Source organism: Cyanistes caeruleus, chromosome 2, assembly GCF_971803275.1.
Source record: "Cyanistes caeruleus chromosome 2, bCyaCae1.hap1.1, whole genome shotgun sequence".
In the NCBI taxonomy this organism is placed as follows: Eukaryota; Metazoa; Chordata; class Aves; order Passeriformes; family Paridae; genus Cyanistes; species Cyanistes caeruleus.
This window is the reverse complement of record NC_141702.1, coordinates 78032295-78053294: the sequence shown is the minus strand read 5'-3', so window position 1 is coordinate 78053294 and position 21000 is coordinate 78032295. Positions and strand designations below refer to the sequence as shown.

General features: G+C 37.3%; 1 long non-coding RNA gene across 3 annotated transcripts in view; it reads left to right on the top strand.

Annotated features, from left to right (window-relative positions):
* LOC111926972 (uncharacterized) overlaps nucleotides 1-18104 on the top strand; it is a 35561-nt gene extending 17457 nt beyond the window's left edge. The window contains exons 1-6 of one of the 3 annotated variants that reach the window (XR_015283526.1): nucleotides 1095-4220; nucleotides 6389-6489; nucleotides 7332-7422; nucleotides 8465-8729; nucleotides 13154-13202; nucleotides 14684-18104. This is a non-coding gene — a long non-coding RNA (uncharacterized LOC111926972). Of the gene's footprint in view, nucleotides 1-1094; nucleotides 4221-6388; nucleotides 6490-7328; nucleotides 7423-8464; nucleotides 8730-13153; nucleotides 13203-14683 lie in introns of those variants that run through there. The other 2 variants (XR_015283527.1, XR_015283528.1) reach the window with 2 other exon arrangements.
* Nucleotides 18105-21000: the final 2896 nt, after the last annotated feature.

The window sequence follows — 21000 nt, the reverse complement described above, 5'->3', positions numbered from 1 at the left end:
TTATCAATGACATCAATATATACATTTCCTTTCTTTTTGTAGTCTAGTTATATTTTTGCATGTTTTTACTTAAAAGTAACTACTTTTACACATAAAAGTAGTTATAGAAAAAATAGTTCTGTATCAGGAAGGAGAAATTTGTTCCCTTACAAAACACTTAACTCTTATACCAGAAAGTAAAAAGATGGGGAAAAGCAGAAGGTGTCTATATTTATCTACATCTGCATCTACATCTATATCTATATCTAACTATATCTATATCAATATCTATATCTTATATCTATATCTATCTCTTTTCAGGAAGGCTTAATAACCTTTTCCAGTCCATGAGTGCTAACTCTGAAAGCACGTAGACATTTATTTTGCATATGCTCTATCAATGTCCCAAATCCCAGTTCAATATACTCTTTATAAGACTCTTTTCTTCCCTATGCTGAACAGAAAGATACAAAGGAGGAAATTTTTTTTTTTCACAAGATGCACATCCTTGAAAATCCTAGGAACCAACACCCTGTACACTGAACTGACTTCATATCCTCTTTTTAAATTGAAAAATATAAAAGTAATTCCCTGCTCATTATGATCTTTTTTCTGAATGAGCTAATTTTTAGATAGGGCTCACAGTGGGTATTCATGAAATTAAACAAATAAATTCAAATTGCTTTATTTTTGTTCATCAAGGGGCTAGTAAGAGGCAGGGAAAATAAAAAGTCAGAAGGAGAAGAATAAAAATGAGAGATCATCAATTAATCTTAGTAAAATTCTGTTTGCTTTGGGAACAGAATTTCAGTTATAATATCTTTGAAACCCTTGTGTTTAAATATATTTTTTTTTATTACATGTGTATATGAACATTATTAGGCATTGCTGTACACTGCAGTTTGTCTGATCTCTTACTTGAATATAAATGCTAATTAATTTTAATGGTTTGAAAACAAGTTAAAGTATTATTATTTCACAATTTCATACAACTATTAAAATGGGTTAGTTTTCAATACAACTTGTGAATGGAAGGCATAACTATTTGTTCTTTGGAACCAAGCATCTGAAAATCACAAGAAAAGGGTAAAGCCAATAAAGCCTACAATGGTATTGACTTTCATTGAAAAGCACTATATAGAGTAGTATATTTTCCCTCTGGAAAAGGGTAGCTCCATTACAACTTGGGAGGAAATAAAACCTAAATCAGAAGGAAAACATCTATACAGATAAGTCTTTCTACTCACTATGTGATTTTGACACATGTTACAAAATGGGACAAATTTTCTTACCTCCTGAAGAGGCATAAAGTAAGGAAAGATAATTAGTATAATGTAATATGATATCCAACTGACTCTTCCAGAGTCAGCCATGGGCTGAATGGTATTATAGAGGTTAGGGTGGCAAGGATTTCAGAAGTAGTTGAAGTTGAAAAAAAGAATATAATAAGACCTGATGTCCTTGTAAGAGGCATCAAATTAACCAATCAATCAAAAAACCTCGTGAAGTTCAAGTTTAGGTTGAAGAAGGTGTTTAATTCAGGGCTGATTTTCACTTTATTGGAATTATTAAGCTGCAGATTTCAGGATTTACTCTTGGGCTTTCTCAAAATCACAGAAATTGCTATATGTCAGGATCACACAAGTGGACTCTGTAGGTGCAAAACAGTTGTCCATTTGTCTGGCTGATGTGAATAAGGTCAAGGGAGTTCAACACCTGCTTTAGAAAAACATATTCAATCGTTTTTCTACAACAGGTGCTGAACTCATCTAACAATGGTAATGTCAGAAAGACAACTGTTTTCAGCAGTGTCTGATGGAGAAGTAAGCTCTGGTATGTTTATTAACAGAATTATTCTGGTTACATCTTTGCATTCTTCTGGAAATGAACGATTCATGGATTTGGTGAGGCAATTGAAATGTCTTCAAAGTTTTGGGGTTTTTTTGCCTAAACCCTCTGTGTTGCTTCAGGAAGGCTGAATGAGGTTGATAGGTGTCTGTATGTGCACTTGTGTAAAAGGATACCTAGAATTATTGTAGAAGCCAGGATACCATATGAAACAACAAAAGGTGTGTCTCAGTTATGTAGCATGATTCTCTAAACCACAGTGGCATAGCACTACAAATTGCCTAGTCCCATAAAAAAAAATAGTCTTAAAAAGACAGAAAATGTTGCAAATAAGACCACTAAATTATGGTTAAGAATTGTTACAAGCAAATAGCTCATGTACAACTTCATAAACACTTCAACTGGTGCTCTTAAATTTCCAGATATATTTACTTTACTCCTCTAAAGCACACTAAAGAAAAAGTGTTCTTTGTTATCTGGGACTATGTGGAATCTTTAGCAGTTCACTTAACACATCATAATATCTGTCATAGACTTTCCTAAAACACCAGGGAAAATGCATACCTCAGGAGAGGAATAAATCTCTTAAAAGGTATTAGTGTAATGAAATAGGTCACCCTGTAGAGGTGAAGTGCCTGTTATTATTGGTGGATATAAGTCCTGGTTCAGCAGAGTGCTTAAGCAACGCCCACTAAAATTTGTAAGCAAATATATGTGCAGTCAAGTTATTTCCTGAGACATGGTCCTACATAGCTGAGACACAGTTATTATGCTGGTTCTGTGGTATTTTGCCTTTTTCTTCCCAGTGGAAAGCCAGCCTTACAGCATGTGACAGAGACGTCCAAACATAAATTATACCTGTGTGTTTCAAGTTTATCTCTCTTCTCCTGAGTTGTCTTGGTATAAATACTGTCCCAAACACACATGTTTGAATGTAGGGTTCAAACCTGTCTATATCCTGTAACAAATCTGCAAGAAAGCTGAGCAATTACTTTAATATTTGCCAGCCTATGACTGTTCACAAAGAATCACAGAGAAGGGTTGAGTTTGGAGGGGGCCTTTGACAGCTGTTTTGTCCAACCCTCCCTGCTCAGAACAAGGTCAGCTAAAGCAGGTTGCTCAGGGCCATGTCCCATGGGGTTTTCAGTTATCTCTAAGGATACAGACTTGATGATCTGCCTTGACAGCCCGCTCCCATGTTTCACCAGCCTTAGTGAAAAAGCCCTTTTTCTTATGTTTGAATAGAGTTTCCTGTATTGAAATATGTGTCCTCTTGTTCTTTCCCTGGGCATCAGTGAGAAGCCTTGCTCTGTCTTCTCTTCCCTCTACCATCATATAGTTGCACACACTGAGAAGATCCCTCTGAGCCATCTCTTCCCCAGGATGAGCAATCCCAGCTCTTTCAGCCTCTCCCCATATGTCATGGTCAGGAAATAAGATTAGGCTATTACAGTCCTTGTACGAGGACACTGTTTGCCTGAGGGGCCTTGCTCTGGAAGGAAGCGTCTGTACTGCTGAGAAAGGTTTAACTGAAAGCTTCTGGCGTGCAGAGACAGGACCTAAGGGGAAACAGGTAATTTTTTCCAGGGAATGCTAATTTAGAGTACAGACTAAGAGAGGTTCTAGGAGTGGCCACCTGAGGCAGAATGTATGACCTGTCTTTTATGGTATAATCTTACTGTGGTGGTTTTTTTAAAATGAAAGACAAACTTTGTGAAGATGATGTATGACTAATTTCCATATTGTAGGAGAGCACTGGAAGATTGAATTGTCTCTCACATACTTTACTGAACACCAAAGTTTGCTTGCAAAGTGTTTTTCCAAAGCATTTCATTTCAGTACAAGCTTTGGAAACAAAGAACGGATAAAGGGAAGTGAGGTTCATGCAGCACATAAAGCACTTATCATCAAAGCAACTGGCTTGTGTACTGCTATATTAGCTCCTAGATTCAGGAGTCTGAAGGGTGTTTGCTACTCTGACAGCCCTTTGCATGATTCTTACAAACTCTAACATGTCTCTTGTCTCTGACATTACTTGGTCCCATCTTCCCTGACCAGTTACAAATCTTATTTTGCTACTTTTCATTGCTAAATCTGTCTTATATTGGGAAATTTTGAAAACAGTGATGTAATCTGGCTCTGTGGTTACAGCTGAAATTAATTTTCCTGCCTGATATTACACTATAGTGCTTAAATTCATGATGGGATGTAAAGTATGCTTCCTTTACTTTTCTGTTTTCTGGATCCACATGGGCACGGCAGGGGAATTGATGTTTCTGATGTCCCTAGCCTGACATAAAAGATGGATCCCAAAGGACTGAACAAACAAACTGAACAATCAGAGGACCTGACAAAGCAGCTGTCACTGCAGACAGAAGCCAGTGAAGGAGAAGGTATGTGGTGAATTCTTCACTGGGCTGCAAAATTCCCGTAACAGTTCAGGCAAGGAGCTTCCTCCCCTGTTTTTTTGATCCTAAAGATTAAATTATAAGCACTCAAATGCAAGCACCTTACAATTTAGTAATTCTAAAAATGGCTGAAGAACACTTTTACACTCATGCAAGATGTGCATACAGTCATACAGACAATCCCTACTAAGCATGCAGGTGTTCCAGCTGTGTGCTTTCCCAGCACCTGAGAGCCTGCTCAGGTAGGAGAATAGATACTCCTGTGCACTGAGTTGCCTCTTTGCAGGGTATTTGCAAGAGCTTTGTGTGCTGAAGGTGAAGGATTTCATACGGTTGCATGGTGTAGTTGCAGTTGCAGTTGAAGTGTTTTTGTAGGCCTATTTTCCAGAATGATCTCACAAGCCTGAGTGAGTGGACAAAAAACTATCAAATTAATGTCAGTGTGAAAAATGTGAAGTAATTAATCTTGAGGAAAAAATAGTCTAAACTGTGCTTATGGGATTCTGAACTTGTAATTGGCAATTATACCTCAGGGAAGAGAGCTAGAAATTGTCACCAACAGTCCTCTGAAGTCATTAACTTAAGATACAGTAGTAGCCGGAAGGAAATAAAAAGTCAAAATTCATCAGAAAGGGCATCAAGAACATAAGAGAAAACTTAATTTTGGTGCAGTACAAAATCTCAGCAGCCTAGGTCCTGTCTGATGTTTGACTCTCACATCACAAGGTGCCATAGTGCAGTTAGAAAAGGTTCAAAGAAGGGAAGGACAGGCAATTAAGGATGTCAAGTATTTGTATTAAAAGAAAAGACTTAAAGGACTTAATTCTAAACTTGAGTGGAGAATACTCCGTGGGAAATTTGAAGACAGTCAGTGAAGTGAATGCAGAGCTGCTAACTCACCAAAGCCTTCATCATCCCGAAATTTTTTGCCACAAATTTTGGAGGCAGTTTCAGCAGAGGATACAAGGAACTAGGAACTCCTGAAAAACAAGTCTAAAACTATATTAAAGAAAATTAACAGGAATTCCTTAATCAATGACTGTGGACATGGGCAGAGCAGTAGGGAGATAGCGGCCAAGAGCACATGAGCTCCCTGAACAGCATCTCCTAGGCAGTGGTGGAGGCAGAATGCTGGTCCTTCTCACATTTTATTTTCTGAGCCTTACTGAGGTGTAATTTTCATCTGCTTCAGAGCATCCTAGTCTCCTCCCATTTCCCCAGCCTCGTGTACAAGAGCCAGCTGGGCTGCAGATTACAGAGCAGTAGATAGGTCAAGCCAATACTTCTGGTGTGGGAGGTGACAGAGTGGTAGAGAGACTGCAACAACATGCAGGAAGTACAGGAGAATTTCAGGCAACTTCTGGAGAATGAGAGATGCAGTCAAATGACTAAGTCATCTGCTCCATATCATGCCTGGCTGTTTAAGGCCTTCTGTCAGAGGAAAGCATAGAGAACATCAGGCTGATAGGCAGTAATAACAAAAATTTATAAATTATTCCTTCTGATTCCTTAGGTTCTCTTTTTGGCTCCTACAACAGGAGTTGTTGAGAGTGGGATTATGGGAGGCCATGAACAAGCTTAAAATCTGTGCCCTACTTAACCATCTCTGATTTTGTATGTGGGAAGGAAGTGGCCTAAATCTGACCCACCTAATATATATAATATATTCCATGGCATGTAATGTTTTGACAGCTTAAGTAGATATACGAGCGCTGAATTGGTAACTCATTCAAATAAAAATTGGTATGTCTCCTTATCTAAGTATTGCAAGTTCTGGTTTTATTCAGATAATTGTGTTTATTTTTTCTTTTCCAACAAGATAATTGTGCATATTACTTCAGTCTCTGGTATGTGTTAGGCTTGTCCAGGTTTTTCTAATGCATTCTCATGAAATTTTAGATACAGATATCATCTCTGTTGGTAATGGGGAATGTAGGTGCTGGACAGGAGCAGGAGATTAAGAATCTACTTTTCTTGCCTGACAAACACATTTTTTTATGTCAGAATTTACCCCCCTCCCCCCTGCCCCAGTATAACACTATGTTGACTGTGTGAACACATCTTAAATGAGCTGATCTTTATAATCTATTTGCTAAAAACATTTAATTTTATACATCAGGAACTAAGCCACTGAGAAATTTGTGTTTTGTCAGGAGAAGTCAGTTACAGAGAGACAAGAAATGGCGGTGAAATGCCTTAACTACAAAGCTGCTATGGATCAGTGGAAGTGATGGACCATGGAGCTACTCATTTGGTGAGTTTGATACAACTGCAGAGCACTTCTAGGGACACAGAGTCAAGGAGAAAGATGAGTTTTATCTGCAGTGTCTAATCTCTAATAATGATAAAATTTGGCACACATCAGATAGTTTCTTTCCAGGTATTTAAAGCCCTTCAGCATGCCCCTTACCCAGGTAAGTGGTATTACAGGAATTACACCACTGGAAACCTGAACAAGGAGAGAGGCTAGGTCTGTTTTTAGGAAAACTCTCAATGGATCCCTTGGACTTTCAGTCACTTGTTTTACTCACATGAAAATTTATGAATCAATTTTTTCTTTAGTGTTCCCCTCCTCCTCCCTTCTTCAATTTTTGCATTTCTTTCCTCAACACTGTTTTTTCCTTGCCCAGTAGAAGTCTGGTTGTTCCTGACTGCTCAGTTTATGGGTCATAAACAAATTTGCATTCCTGCTAAAGTATTTTCTGACTTCTGAACCCCTGCTTGTGTTCTGGCTGGCTGAGAAACCGATATTAACGCTCAAGAACATTGTTCTTGTACTGCACAGAATAGGGAATAGGAAGTGTATCTTGATTATGATTTATTCATGTAGAAATCTGACGGGCAAATAATTGCTGCCACTGATCACAGACAGTGAATTAACAGCTTGGAAACAGTGTTTCCCGCATTCCTACATCTTGTCCTCAAGCCTAGGATCAACATTAATTGTGAGCAGCTGTGCTTGCAAGTACTTTATTCTCATAGCAATTTATGTTCTACATCAATGCTACAGTGTCTAATTTTTTCTGAAAAGAAATTTCTACCTGAAAAATTTTATATATATCACTCCATAAATAATACTTTTCGCTCTTAAAGTAGCATCAAGAATACAAGTCAACAATTTACTGTGGAGATACCAAAGGCTGGGGAAGTGGACTTTACCTTTGTCAGTGGGTATCTTGTTGGCCAGGTAAGAAGATAAAAGATGTGGACATGATTTTGCAATACTTAATACTTAATACTTAAAACTTGAGTTCAGATGCTGAAAGGAATTTCTGTAGATATAGTCTTTGTCTGCCCTTTCCTTCATTGGTCTCATTTCGTTGCCAGTTTATCCTGCCTTTTACTTTTATTCTCTTCTTTTTTTGCTGTCTGTATTACCTCTATTCCAAGAATTTGACAGGCATTGCTATGGAGGTCTTCTGAGAAGGCTGGCTAGCCAAGATAAGGTTTGGGAGGCATTCTGCAACAGACTTAAAACAGAGCTGTGGAAGCCACTGAAGGATTCCTGAACTCATTTGATTTTAGCCTTGAAAGCTCAGTTAAGACAGTTGTTCCTTTGGGTTGCTAGAACTCAGAGCAGCAGCAAAAGTGATTAAATGAAAAAAAAATAAAAAATAAAAAATATTAGTGTAAAACAGATACCGGCATAGGTTTCTGGAAAAAAAAACCTAATCTTGCCGTTTCCCAAGCCCATGAGAAGCAGAATGGATGAAGGAACCATGGCTTGAATGAATGGCTTGACTGTAACTGTGAGTGCAATTTCATATTGATTAATGGCTGAGATAGAGTGTCAGTTTCTCCCATTTAATGACTTGTGTTAGAGTGACCTATAAACAAGCTTCCCATTGCCTCTAATTTTGCCCCCTTATTATGAGGGAATATTATGTCTTATAGTAAAATGGGTTGAGTTTGTTTGGAATAAATCTGTCCTTTTGGCCCTTAGGCAGGTAAGCATATCTTGTAATCTGGAGTTCTGGGGGGCTCAAAAAGGTTATTTTATTTTTCAAATAACCAAATACTTGACTGCATATCTGGATACAGTATCAATACAGAAACAGAGCTGAGCAGTTCGAAGGTTACAAATTAAGAGATGCAGTGTTCTTTTTTCTGTCAATTCACAAATGAAAAAGTCCAGTGAGAGCATTTTGTATATGCACATAGTTGTAGCAAAGAGCTGAAGCATATTAATGAATTTCTCATGTATTCGTCATTGTATCCCCTTACTGCAGGCTACTGAAGTCTCTGATTAAGAAAGCATGGAACCAAAGACAAGAAAACACAAAAATAACTGGAAAATTCCCTATCATATGATGCAAGACTGAAGCGTAAAAAATTATAACACAAGGCAGAGAACATTCCATTCTCCCAGAGGATCTCTAAAGGAATGGATGAGGAACAACAATTAAGTAGTGAAGTCTGCTTCACTATGCACTCTCTGGATTATCCTCGTATCATCATGAGCACTTCCCTGTAGCCTCAAAACTACAGAAAAAGGTGAATTCTGACATGCTCGCTAAAAAATACATGACAGAAAAGTTTTTGTTACATATGAAGAAAAGCAAAAGACACCATCATTAATGGAAGATCTTTACACTTCATTTCTACAGAAGCTCTCTTTGGTTGCACTAAAAGATTAAGTCTAAAAGATCCCTTTTCAGTTTTCATACTTACACTCCTGGGTGTGTAATTAATGAAGTTCTTTTTGTCATTTATATTTTTAAGATGGCCAAGGACTCAAATAAGCAGTGTGTTCTTCATAACCTTTTTTGTTGTAGTTGCCATTTATGAAACTGTTTTGATATTATGAGGATTTTGCTTGTCTCCTGTCCATATCAGGTCTTACATTATTATCCTCCTGGCTCCAGCCTGGCATAACTGTAGCACCATCTCTGAAGATGAGAATGCAGATATTTAGGATATACATCCTGTTCAAAAATCAACAACTGGTCTCATGTCTCCCTTAAAAAATATCAGAGATCCAGGCACATTCTTACACCATAGAAAGTTTTATTATTAGTAAAGTGTTTAGGTAGAAAACTGTTTAGGTAGAAGAAAAAAAAGAATGTGATCATTAATGACCTTTTCTAAAGTCTCAATATGTATCTAGTGTATATTTTAATTAATCTGTATGACTTTTTGTTTCTGTGGTTGCTCAGACTTTCATAACAGTAATTTGATGTGAGCTGGTCTGATTTCTTGCATACACAGGCTTCCAAATGAGCTACAGCAGTACATTCAAATGCTGTAAAAAAACTCTCAGACCTACCCATGCTGCCTGTGGGGCAGAGCAGTGAGGCTCTCTTTAAAACCAAATTCACTGTCTGTGCAGACATTGAATCTGAAAACTGGCCCTAGACACGATGAGGCTGTGCCTAAAGGAGCATAGAAGCTGCTGTGTGCCTGAGCACCTGCAGGGAGTTAACACAACACCAGTGTATCCAGGCAGGCTGGCTGCTGTCTGCTTGCAAGTGTCCACAAGTCACCCACGTCAGTAAGAGGTGGGCAGGTTGTTGCATGCTCTTCCAGAGCTGCTTTTAGATGAGGTGGGAACATATCTGCTAGGTTGATTCATGGCTGTCTCTTTTCAGTGTATTAGTGGCACAGTCTCATGTGGCTGGTAAGGTGGGAGGTGGTAGGCAGCATGAATATTACCTGAATGACAAGGAAAATTGAATGGATAAACTAAAAAACCAAGTAGTACCTATGTTATGCAGCATGAAGCCAGCTGGGGAGCTAGCATTGAGAGACACTGAGCATGTGTACAGGGAAGAATGACTTATATTTGTCCAGGTTCATAGTGGTTTGCACCAGAACATGAGGGTTCATTAGGATCCCATTAAGAAAGACACTCAGACTCTGTAGAGCATAGCTTAAAATTCTTGTTATTTGGGTTAATGCTATAAAGAAGATCTTGACTATCTTAGAGGTCTTTTCCATCTTAGTGATACTATGATTTTATATTAGTGGTAGGGAACATGGTGGGCAGACAAGGAGTGAAGTGTGTTTTCTGTGATGTATTTTCTATGTGTCTTGGACATGTTACAGTGTCACCTGAAAAGTCTTCAATGCAACCACTCTTGCCTATTTGTGCCCTGCTGCCACCAGCTCTGGAATTGATCCCGCTGTGGCTTGTACCAAGGGGAGTTGAGTGGATCCCTCAAAGGCAGCTTTATGCCATTTTCCCTGCTTTCATGGAAAAAGAATCATAAAGTTCCTCTTTAAAAGAGAGATAGGTTGACTGAACTTCCATTCTCGAAAACCTATTAAACTGGGTACTTAAAAAATGTATTTGTAATTACAAGAAGGCCACAGGGTAATAAGTTAGTAGCAGGGAGAGTTTCTAAAGAACAAGTGACGTAGTATTAATCTAATTTCCCTCTATAACAGTAGGTAATTGGCCATGTGGATACTAGAGAAATAGTACAGGGTTATCTTAATTAGGGTTATCTCAGATGATATAAGGAACTTGGGGATATATGGTAGAGTAAATCTCTGACATGGAACATGGGAACTGGAAAACTGGTTAGAAAACTGTACCCAAAGGATAGTTATTAATATTGTTCTTTCAAAAGAGATGACTGTGTTAAATAGGTTTAGGAAGCTCTTTTCCTAAATCAGTATTTCCACCATTTCCACCAGTGACTTAGATAGTAGGGTATTTTATTTTAAAGTATTTTATTTTAATATTGAAATACTAAATAAATAAATAAATAAATTTCAATAAGGACAAGTACAAAATAATAAATATTAAAATAATTATTTTCATGATTAAAAGATGCAGAACAAATAGTTAAATGGCCTTTCTGGGCAAAATTGTTAGGAGATTTAGTAGATGACAAACTGAATATAATGACTGACACACAAAAATGAGTAAGACATATTGAAAGTATGCATTGTAACTCTCCCAGGTAGCTCTGGCAAGACCTCACCTGGAGCCTTATGCTAAACCTTGGGCAGCCCTTTTTAAGAAATTTTTGAACCAGAGGAAAGCATCAAAGATGATCAAAAGCCCAGAAAATCTGACTTCTGAGACTGAAAGAATGAGGTTTGTTTAGTCTAGGGAAGGGAGAACTGAGGAGAGATGTGAGAACAGTCTTAAAACACATAGAGACTGCTGTGGAAAGGTTAGAAACAAATTGTTCTTCTTGTGTTTTGGAGGTCAAGAAAACATAAAGTGTGCTCAAACTGCAGCACAGGGAATTCAGGTCAGACACAGGGGAAGATTTCCCAGCTGTAAAATGATTAAGCACTGGAATAGATCTCCCCCCAGATACAATACTTCAGGGCCCTTTGATGCACTTCCAGCCTTCTTACATGGCATAAAAAATCTCTCCCCAGCAGTTCAGTTTAGGAAATGTTTTGTGTAAGTAGAAATGAGAAGTACTATAAGGCAAGGTGTGCAGACGACAAGTTCATATTTTGGCTTAGATGGAGAGAGCTGGGTCAGAGGAAAATTCATGCAGCAAAAATAAAGTAGTGTGAACAGTTGGGGTCATTCAAAAATAGAGGAGAAGAAAATGGATCTGAAACCAAATGAGTTTTCTGACAGGGTGTGAGAAGCACCAACTCTCCAAGGTAGGAGAGTAAGTAGCTCACTACACTTGATATTTAAATGTATACCAGAGAGACTGCTTGAAACTGAAACTATAATTAAAATATCATGAATTTGCTAATTTTGTGCCATTGTCCAAATAATGCATAAGACATTTTATAAAACTTCAAATACCCACCATTTGACTAGGTCGCTGTCAGTGGTGTGTTACAGGGTAAAGGTTAGTTGCATTACATTTTATGAACTTGTTTGATGGAAGAGGTTCAACATATTTTATGTAAGGAATGGTGTTTTAAGAACAACAATTTTGTAGACATTTTGTAGGCTTTTGTAGACAATATTTCTTTCCTCCAAAATGCTTGGAGTATGCAAGCTAATGTACACATTTGTCAAATAGCTTTTCTGAAATATTTCTCTCCCATTATCTCATAAGTTGTTGAGGCTCTTTGGGAATTAACGCTTTTTGCATTCAGCTGACAAAGCAATCTTTTGCTTTAGGATTCAGTATTTTATGCTACTTGGTGCTAACCGTAGCTGTCCAAGGCCACATGGTAATTCTGGTCAAAAATATTAATTGAATTGCATCAACAGAATATTCCATAGACATTCATAATAAGCTCCTAAAGTTTGCTTTCTGCCTAATTATCTCTAGTACCAACATACTATTTCACTTATGATGGAGAACTGATAATAGAATACTACACAGTATTATAATGGAAAGCTACAACTGTGGCCAAGAAGAGAAATTACAATGTTTTACTCAAATCCAGCTATTCCAAAGATCTCCCTCTCATATGAATATAACCCTTCTCAAAAGAAATCTTTACCTTTTTCTGGACTGAACCAGAAAAAGGTGTAGTAACAGGAGTGGAGCTTAGACCTGACTGATGATGTTAAGGCAAGTAACCTGTGCTGTGAATATGTGCTCAAAAAGCTATCTTGAAAGTGTATTGATGTGTGATAACTGTACCTAGAAATTCCATTCAAAAACATGGTGGTTAAGTGTGTTTGCACAGCAAGAAGAAGTTTCTGCCTCAAAGGGTTTTCAAACTAAATAATAAGAAAGAAAAGCAGTGGAAGCATGTAGAGAAATGGGCATGTTCAAGATGTTGTAGCCAGGGAGTTGGAAATATTATTGGTAATGTTTCTGAGTCCCAGCTCAGTGACTAAGTGAAGCACATTACCTGAAGAAATGTTTCACATGCAAATACTTCTTGAAGGTCTAGCTGCATCTGGCTTGCTCATAGTATTTGTGCTTTGATTTCAAAAGGCCACTTATATGACTTATATGATTAGACAACCTAGTCCTAGATTTTTCTAGTTTTTCATCTCTTCAGGCTGCTTATATTCTTTCTTTCTTTGACAGACAGATCAGCAGATCTTCCCCATAAAGACACCTTGTGAAGGCTGTGAAGGTAGTAAGTCCTTATCAGACTCTCTTCCCTTTTCTGTCACACTATTCTCCCTTTACACTCACTATTCTTGTCTAAGTAATTATATCAGTTTTCTGGTGACAAGGGGAATCTCTCTCCTCTTTATTGTAGAACTTCTTTCAGCATTACTGTTTCCCTACAAATAGTCCTTTTCCATTTCTAGTATTATTTCCTCCTGTTATATTCCATATGTTTTACATTATTTTCTCTCAGTGTGTTAGCTTGTGAGACACGTTCTTTCTAGAGTTGTTTTCCCCCCATGATTTAGTTGTGTTACTGTTGATCTGTCTACACTGTTATTTGTATCTCCTAACAAATTAGAATCATATTGTAGCATTTTACCATACAATGAGTATTTTTACATCCTTAATCAGGAAACATGATGGCTTTGTATCTGATCTCATTGGCATAGCACATAGTACTACTTAATCTCCAGCTTTTTTTTCCTCCTCCTTCCTCTTCCTTTTCCCAGTTTTCTCTGTCTTACTTCTCTGCTGCATCTTCAAAAATCCACATATGTGCAGATGTCACTGTGCATGTAAAAAAAATTCATGTCTTGATCTGAACTACTGTTTCCCTACAAATCATGGCTTTTTTAAGGTCAGATCACTTTAAACTAATCTGTTCTGCCAAGGATTAAGACATCTCCATTTACAATTCATGCATTGGTCTGTCAGTCACAAGGTTTCTATTAACCCATTATGTTGTCACAGCCCTGAGATGATGGGTTTTGTTGGATTTTTTTTTTCTGGGTTCTGTGGTGGAATTGAGCACCTAAATCAGTGCTCTGCACAGTATTAGATAATGAAAATATGAGCAGAATCATCAATACTTGTCTTTCACTGAAAATAAGGCCACTAAGCAATGTCTATGGTGACTCAAATTAAGTTTCACCCATTAAATCTGTACCAATTTTATTCTGCTTCCATAAAGCTGCTATAATGCCAGGGAAAACAAAGTGTAGAGCTCAAAACAATGCTTGTAGTGACCTGGAGAAGAGAGTCTGTTCCAAAAGCTTATATTTTTTTATGTTTGGTCTAATATAAAATAGTCAGATTACCTAATGTAAAATATTGCCTCTCTCTGTAAGATCTGCTTTTCTATAGCGTTCAACATAATAATCTTTCAAACTCCTGAAGCACATAAAAGCAAAGGAAAGAGTACCCAAGTATTCTGGCACCTCAAGCTTTAGTAAAGACAAGAATATTGATTAAGAAGCTACTGATTTATTTGGTAGTTGCCCATAACTTCATCTCTTGTAAATGTTGTGGTCACTGGAAAGTAAAATAGTACTTCTGAATATAGACATATATCTGTTAGAAGGACTATAAATGTTACAAACTCTGTTATGGGAGTCATAAAACTACTGATAAAAAATATAAAACTTGTGTTTACTGAAATAGAAACAATATTTAGAAACGAGTTTTGGTAACCTGGTCATGACATTACTTATCCTCTCCTAGGAAGAAAAATCCTGAATGTAGCGTATACCTATTTGATTGACCAAGTGGCTGCAGTTGGAGCAGATTCATGAGGAAATTTGCACCCCTTTCAATGAAGTGGCTTGGAGGATGATAGGAACATGTTCAGTAGATCTGTGTCTACACAGAGTTAAGTTCCTTTGTCTCTCAGATATGTATCCTAGGAATATACTCAGCATAAGAAAATAACTGTACAGCATTTGGGCATCTTGACAAGCAAGTTAGCTTTAAACAATCTTTGCACCTTTTAAGTGACACCCCAGAGGCTGGAGGAGTGTTTTGCTTAATTTAGACTGCAGTGTCTGTAATTTTCTAAGCATTGCATGACATTTAGACCTCTTTGAATTTATTCCTTCTGACCTCAGAGTGCTTCTTGTGCATTGAAAGAGGTCCTAGAGGAAAGGTTTTATGGTCATCTCTCTATATTGTTCATGGAGCTCTTCTCTAGAAAAGCTCAAGAATTTTAGTCTCTATACCAGCTGGCACTTTCATTTGTACTGACTCTTGCATTAGAAAAACCTTACCTCCTAAGCATAATGTATTGGCAGCATTAAAACACCTCTGCTGTTTTTACTAGATTGTATATTCCAGTGATCCTTACCACTGGAATATGCAATCTCAGTCTCAGAGGATATGGTGGAGAACGGTCATCTTTTTATGCAACTGTTCCCAGGACTATTTAATGAAACATATGGTGAAGATCTTCTTTGGTATTAATTTTTTTTTGCATTTCTGTCTTTATTAAAGCCTGTTAGTTTTCTGTCTTCTCACATTTTATGGCTTTTGCACAAATACTTCCTCAAGTGAGGGAAAAGTATTTCCTGGGTGTAAGTTTCAAGGTTTGTGTAGTGCTGTGTGGAACTAGACAAGGACGTTCCACTTGGCCTCATAGAAAAGTCCTAAAAGTTTAAATTTCATTGAGGCCTAAAATTAGAAGACATTTAAGGAAAAAAAAGCAACCAGCCTTACCCAAAAAGATGATATAGTGTTAGCACCACATCCTTCTTCCCAAGTACTTCTATAGCCCACTGCTTCGCTCTCCCTCTCAGCTGGCCTATAATTCCCTGTCCTATGAAAGAGGACTTTGCTGTCACTTTCCTGCATGTTTCTCCTTCTCAGGCACCTCCTTCAGCTTTCAGCACTGCATTTCAAGCTTCAAATCTGATTCTGCTTTTTGCATACAGCTGAGTGATTATGACCTCCTCTCCCTTCCCCATTCAGTATGGCTTTATGAGCAATGCTGTGTTTCAGCAGAGAAGCTGGGTCCTGTGCAGTGCTCCCCACATTGCTGCTACCAGGGCAGGTGGCACTGTGACCTGATGGATTTCTACAGACTTTGTATCAGCCTTGCTAACAATGTAAAGGACGAAAAGCAAAGATAATTGGGACCCAAGTGTACCGGATTATCTTACTTGTATATCATGCAAGCACACCCAAATTTCAGATCCAAGAAATACAAGAATTTTCACAGGAGATCACCTCGGGCATGAATTGTACTTTGTCTTCTTGTGATTTGCAAAATAAGACCCTTGCAAATGCAGATAGATTATAAGTAAATAAGATAATTCAGCAAAACCTAATTCATAAAAATGTAAATGTATACTCCCTTCCCTGTGGCAATATATTCCAGTGTTTAAATCAAGCTTCATGTTTCTTTTAAACAAGTCTTTAAACCTGCCTTAATGGAAGAGTTATTCAAAAGTTTGAAAATATCCTCTATCACATTATTTATGAACTCAAAATATTTTTCCAGGACTATAAATTATTCTAAGCTTGTTTCCCCAGGAGTCCCATTATTAAATGAACTTTAAAGCTACAGTTGGAAGGTGAATTTAATACCAGTCATACAAAATATAAAGTTCCAGCCCTGCAAAGACATCTGTGTCTGACTTTAGGCTGATGAATATTTTTACTGACTCAGTGGAAGTGCTCCCACTAAAGCTAAGTACATCTATTAAGTGTTTGAAGGCCTGTATCTGAAAGTACCACAGTAATAATCATAAGTAAATATTTGTACAGCCTTTCCTTTCTCTAAATGTTTAATTTTTTGAGCATCTTTAAGATTCCTAGCTAAGAAGTTTGTTTTGCAGTACTAAAAGTTTTGGAGCACACCCAAAAGCTGCAGACCTTGCCAATTTTGATTTACATGGGTATCAACCAGTTCTGGTTTGTATCCCTGCAACTTAAGATTAGTATGCTGTGTTTAACTTAATACAGACAAAGAAAATTTAGTATCTTCAGTTACAGCATGATGAAATATAAAAGTCTTGGTTTGGGACTTGATTCAAACCAGAAACTGGACAAATAGCTGCTTATTTGGAAATTCTTAAAGGTAGGTCAGATATAGAAAAAAATACGTTTGTTTTGGAGAAGACAATGTTTCCAGCTTGTCTAGGCTAGAAAAGCAGACTTTGACTGAAAACATATAAATTCTTCTATAGACAGAACTTTGCTGTTAAATAAGTGTAAACACAATTTGACACCTTTTTAAGTGTGTTTGTCAGCACAAGTCCACATTTCAACTGTAACTGCCAAACTGCATTTTAAATATGGACTGGTTTTCTTATTAGAGCCAAAGGAGGACAAGAGGGAGGAAAGTGAGTCTGCCTCAACTATAAAAGCACACAAACATACCAGCAATTCTCCTTCATAAAGTTAATTTTAAGTCAGAACTATTGCATGCTACATGTTCAATAGGTTTAGAAATATGGATTCCTTTATTATATATCCCATATTTTCTTACATTCTTCCATGTGATGGACACTGCCCATCAGAATGAGCAGTTCAGGGACTGACAGCTCACTGTAGATGTGTTTAAAATATCTACAACTTTTGTGGAAAAAAAGCAGCTACTTTACAAGCAAGTACATTATATGAGAATTGAAAGCAAGAACCAACTTTGCTGCTGTGGTCCCAGCTGCACTCATAGGTAAATCAGTATCAGCTTTTGTAGAACGTGCTCTGCAAACACCGAGGTGGAACATATTTCAGAAGGGGCATATAGATGGCCCACTGATCTGCCAAATGTCCTTTCCAATGCTAGAAGTATGTATGAACGAAGGCTTCTTAATACAAAAATGGTGAGAGAAGTATCTTATTTTCACAATCTGGGGAGTGGGAAGCATGGTAGTGGAAAATGAACCAACTTCTTTTGGAATAAAAGTAATTCTGATGACAACAGGAAGCATTCATATACATGTGGAGGCAAGTGTGACTCAGTAGGTGGAAGTTAGCTATGCACATCTGGGCAACATGCATGGACCATCACCAGGGATCAGAGAGGTCATTACAATAGGAATTCCACCTCAGTTTAATTTGCTGCATGTAACTGATGCACAAATACTAGGAAGGAATGGAATTTTAATGTAAAAATTATCCATTAAAAATCACAGTGTAAATTTGTGAACATTTGCGGTATGTTATTTGTTGCCTTTAAGTAAATTTGCACTTCAGCTTGACACATAAAACCTTCAAAAGATCTTAGAATTTTTTTTACTAATAATACTGTATTTTAAATGGCAGGAGGAAAGTTAAACAAAACATGAGCAGAAGAGATATTGCATGACTCCTATATATGAATTCTAACATCAATTAAATCAAGCTCAACTACCATGTTCAGGGTTTGTAATAAAGAGGAAAGAAAGTACCTATTTGGATGAATCTAATTATTACTATGTTCTTTTAAAAAAACCTAAAACAAATAGAACCATATCCTGCAGTTGCCATGACTTTGTGTCAAAAACCTGCTCCAAAGCCACCCTAATAATAGAATGAATTTTCATAAAATACTTTTACTCAGTGAAGAATTCCCAGCCTCCTAAAGTGTGCAAATGCCAGTTAATTTCAGATGCCCCAAACTCTCGTAATACAATATTGCATAGAAATCTCCCTTCCCCTGGCACACTACTGCTCCTCCTTGCCAGGGTTCTGCACTTAAGTTGAGAATGGGTCTGATGGAGGCCCTTTTTTAGATTATTTTTGTCCTTTCAACAGGCTTCTAGAAAAAATGTTTGTATGACCATACCAAGGGTTGCAATGGTAGACAAAGCACACAAGTCAGGAGAAGCTAGGGTCAACAAAAATTTTTCTTCTTCATTACTCACCTTTTCCATGCTGAGTTTTATATACCTCGAGATGGGCTTCCTTTCCAAAAATAAGAAATGCAGGACAAACACTAGGATGCCTTTCGTGACCGAGACTTAAAAAAACCTGTCAACCCAACAGCCTGGGAAATAGCCAAACAAATATCAGTTCTCCAAGTTTTATTTCTTATAATTGAACCCAAACTATAAAAAGTTTGTACTAGTAACAAAATTCAATCTGTTAGAGTAAAACCCTTCCTTGGAGCAAAAAAACTATCTATTCTCCATCTCTCAAATTAATATTTGCCAAGAAAGTATACATAGCTCAAAAGTTAAACAAGATATTTTTGTTCCTAGCTACCCACAAAAGAACATCCTTCAATATTGTTTTGGAAATACCGTAGCACAATTAAGATAGAGTGTAAATCATAGAAATAATATTTCCTGTAGTCTTTAAAATATTCTAAAGCAGCCTGAATGAAAGCAAAGCCCTTTATTGTTGCTAAATGCCAAGTGAATATTCCTGTCCAAGAAACCAATTTATGATAAAGATCTCAAAAAAAAAAAAGTCCTCTTGTGTTTCAAAGACATAAAACATTACAGTGCTTGCAATATATTCTGTTTAAAGCAAAACACCCAGTAACTGCAAACAGGACTTCATGACCCACTGGGAAAGTAGCAACTTCGAGACATGTTCAGATTCCAATTGCCAAAACAACTTTAAAGTGGAAAGGAAATTTTGGGGCAAAGGAAGGAGAGTCATGAGAACACAGCAAGCAGGGCACAAAGAGTTTTACTGACTAAGGGCCTCAAAAAGAAGATCCTTTATTTCAGTCTACTATGAGAAGAATGTGGGAAATGAAGAGAGCCTGCATTTTCTCCCCTCTTCAACCAGCCAGGTTGTCTGAAGGAGCTCTTGAAGACAGAGGAAATGGTTCAAAGGTCCTTTTGTGGAGGACCTTGATCTCCTGACATCTATCAGATAGCACACTGGCTCAGCTTATTAACACAGAAGTAAACCCATGTTTGCCCTAAAGTCAGTGGTCAAATTCCCACTTAATTTCCTGACATTATCAAGGTACTTCAGGAGTTTATCTCAAGATATTTGGTAGACACAGAAGGTTTCCTTTCAGACTCCGTAAATTCTTGCTTCTTGTCTGAGCATTTGTTCTCAGAACTGACTTAATAGATACACATATCTCCTCTTTGATAGTGAAGACTTATGAAATGCCACTGGAACATTCTCATTTCTGGCTTTTGCATGTGTGGAAGTCTGAATCATCATGTCTGAGGCAAGGAAATATCACGTGAGTAAATAGCTGCACTGAATCCATAGAAAGAATGAGGTCAAAGGGCTGACATACTCGTAATAGTGTAGGAGGTGCATGCACATCATTATGCCATTGTTTTTTGGCTGAGGTAGTTATGGAGACAAAAACAAAAAAAGCCCAAACACACAGGAAAAAGAAAAACCCTCAACAACCTCTGGATAAGAGGAGTTGTTTCTGAAATCATATTATTTTTTCAATTTATGCAAGCTGATCAACTGGATAGACCTTCATTTGTTACAAGTGGAGAAATAAGAAAATGAAGATGGACACAGTGTCCCCTTTACTTTATGTAACAACCATTTGATGTTTTCAATAATATCATCTAAAAAAAGCCATAAAGTGATCAAAGTTCCAGTATTTAAAAGTGATCAGTATAGAAACAACATTAATGACTCAGGGATTCTGCAAATAAATGTCCAGAAATTGCAAGATTAGTAAACACAAATGCTCCAAGGGCTTGGTGCAGGGCCACTTTGAAGCTGGACATGTTGAGACATCATTTAGGAAAGTATTCATAGCTACATTCCAGACGTTTTGAAATGCACTCTATCCTGTACTTACATTTGTATCCAAACATTGCTAACAGTGATTTTTCAAAAGATGTATAAACTATGTAAGATCGAGCTGATTCAAATTAACATGTCTCAGAACCCCATAAAGAAATTACCTCTTTGGAGTCTCTCTTTCATTGTCTTGTAGTGAAGTACATTATTTTATGTAAAATAGCACATTTCATTTCCTGATCCTTGAAGCGGGATATCAAGAAAGGCACACCTTATGCAGGCAGTTAAAATAATGATAATCTCTTATTTTAAAGGAAACAAAAATTTTCACTTAGATGAAGGAGAGAAAGCAGGAAACTATGACATAAAGTGGAGAGCATATA